Source organism: Gavialis gangeticus, unplaced genomic scaffold (genome assembly GCF_001723915.1).
Source record: "Gavialis gangeticus isolate Ggan-Ray unplaced genomic scaffold, GavGan_comp1, whole genome shotgun sequence".
Lineage (NCBI taxonomy): Eukaryota > Metazoa > Chordata > Crocodylia > Gavialidae > Gavialis > Gavialis gangeticus.
In genome coordinates, this window is record NW_017728959.1 from 1,893,084 (window position 1) to 1,895,202 (window position 2,119).

The 2,119-nt window shown below is 45.4% G+C and overlaps 1 protein-coding gene across 3 annotated transcripts in view; it reads left to right on the forward strand.

Moving 5' to 3' along the window:
• The window catches only part of HIP1 (huntingtin interacting protein 1), a 205,368-nt gene that overhangs the window by 80,884 nt on the left and 122,365 nt on the right, over window positions 1–2,119 (forward strand). The gene's annotated exons all lie outside the window — the stretch shown is intronic.

A 2,119-nucleotide genomic window follows, 5' to 3' on the forward strand; every position in this document is an offset into this window, starting at 1 on the left:
CCACCTTACTGGGGTCGTTTGACCCCAGTGCTCTTTCCTGCCATGGCAGGGGGTCGGACTAGATGATCTGCTCAGGTCCCTTCTGACCCTAGAAACTATGAAACTGTGAGTGTAAATTAGCCCCAACTGGCTCTAGGGTTTTCCATTAATGCCTCAAGAATCATATGTGCAGCTTTGAATGGCACTTGGCAAAACAACAAGCACAACCTTATGGATGATATTATCTTCTTATGAAGTAGATTGGGTTATACAGCCTGGTTGCAATGAACTTTTGCACCCTTTCTGTGAAGGAGAGCTGTTAAGCAGTTCAGCTAATACCTTTTGGTTGAGCTGTTATATTTTGGTACCAAAACTGGAGACACATTGCCCTTTAACTGAACTGGAGGTATGCAGGTGGTAGTAACAAATCCTGAAGCTAGAGAACATGGTGACATTAGAAGTCCCATCTTTCAAATGAGACATAAAACCAAGACCAAGGGCCTCAACACCTGAGGACACCCAAGGATGCTGTGGCTCTTGTCATCAAGGTGTAAGGATGAGGAATTAAAACTTGAGTGTTCAGGCAGACTCGTAACTTGGGTGATTTATATTCTGTTTTCCTAGGTTCTTTCTAGGCTATTTGTTAGATTTTTCTGTGGTGCACAGAACAAATGGGAATGAGTTTGATCTGCATGGCATCACTGTAGAAGGAAGGATGGTAGCAGTAATAACTTTCCACTCTTCGAAAAAAGGGATGATGTGGAATGCAGAGTCTAAGTAACCTTCCTGCAGGCAGCAAGTGCCAGAGCTGGGAACAGACCTTAGAGTTTGTGTTTTTCAGCCCAAAGTCATAACCACAAGGACCTTTATTTTTGTCTTTCCTCCTCAACAAGATCATCTTTCCTTCTATTTTGCATCCTAAATTATTAATATAGAACGGCTGCTCCTTCTCCTCACCCCTCTGTCAGCAATGTGTTGTTTTTCTGTCATCTACTTTGTGTTTGTTTTTAGGGCATTTTTAAAAAGTACAGCAAAAAGGCTTTTTCTTTTTCTGCCTCCCATCTGATGGTCTCAGGGTGCCATATTAATACTGGTGTTGCGGGGGGAGAAGGTAACGTGTTCCTTGTTCTGTTAGTGCATTCCCCTCATCCGTTTGCACCGCCTGTTACACTGAAGGAGACACCCTTCAATCTGAAATGTAGTGTGAGGAATGCGCACTCAGTCAGTGCACTGTGTGTAAGGAATTTAGAGCTGTATCCACAGCCCAATTGCTTCTTTGTTCCAGCTGTTTGGTTGATATTTAAATAATGTATGGCAACATTTGAAGGTGTGATGCTACTCGAACACCAGACACAGCTTGGTCTTTATGTTCCCCTGGAAGGTATTTCATGAAGCGTCCTGCACTAGACAGACCTTTGATTGTTGGCTCTTATCAAGGCAGGATGTCCAGGCCATTTTTAAAAATACAGACGTGCGGATTGCAGTGTGTTCTGATATCAGCCAGTCAGTGCACAGGGAATGCTGGAGCTGTAATTTCTCTGCCCTCTAGGGGCAGCCGCTTCTCTGTGCTGCCCATTGGCATTCTTTTCTCCTTTCACGTATGTGTTTTTGACCAAGAAAACGCTTGACCATAAACATTTTGGAGCTCACATCTCAGTGGAATTTCATTTAGTAAAACCTGCGGTAGTTTTGCTACAAAGACATTGCTAAGCCTTACAGGCTTACTCCTGGGCAGATGGGTCTGTAGTAAGCATCTGTGCAGAGGGGGAGACCAAATCCATCCCACTTTCTCAAGAGCCCTGCCTCCACTTCCTGAGTCTCATTTGTCAGTAGTCCGAAATTACACAAGCTCGCTCACTCTCTTTTGCGCCCTCTCTCTCTCTCGCACACAACTTGCTGTCTGAATAGAAGCTCCATCCTTCTGGCTGGGAGAGAGGAGCTCCTTTTGTTATTCAGATCACACACTCCAGCCTGTGGCTGAGTACAGCAGGCAGGCTCCAGCCACTGGATTCTTTTCTCATCCTCCTGATCTCAGCAGATCATCCCCTGCAACCTGGCAGCCAGCTAATTTCTGTTATCCTTGCCAAAGGGGTCCTGCCGTCTCTGGGCTCGCGTGCTCTCTCTCGCTCTCGCTCTCTCT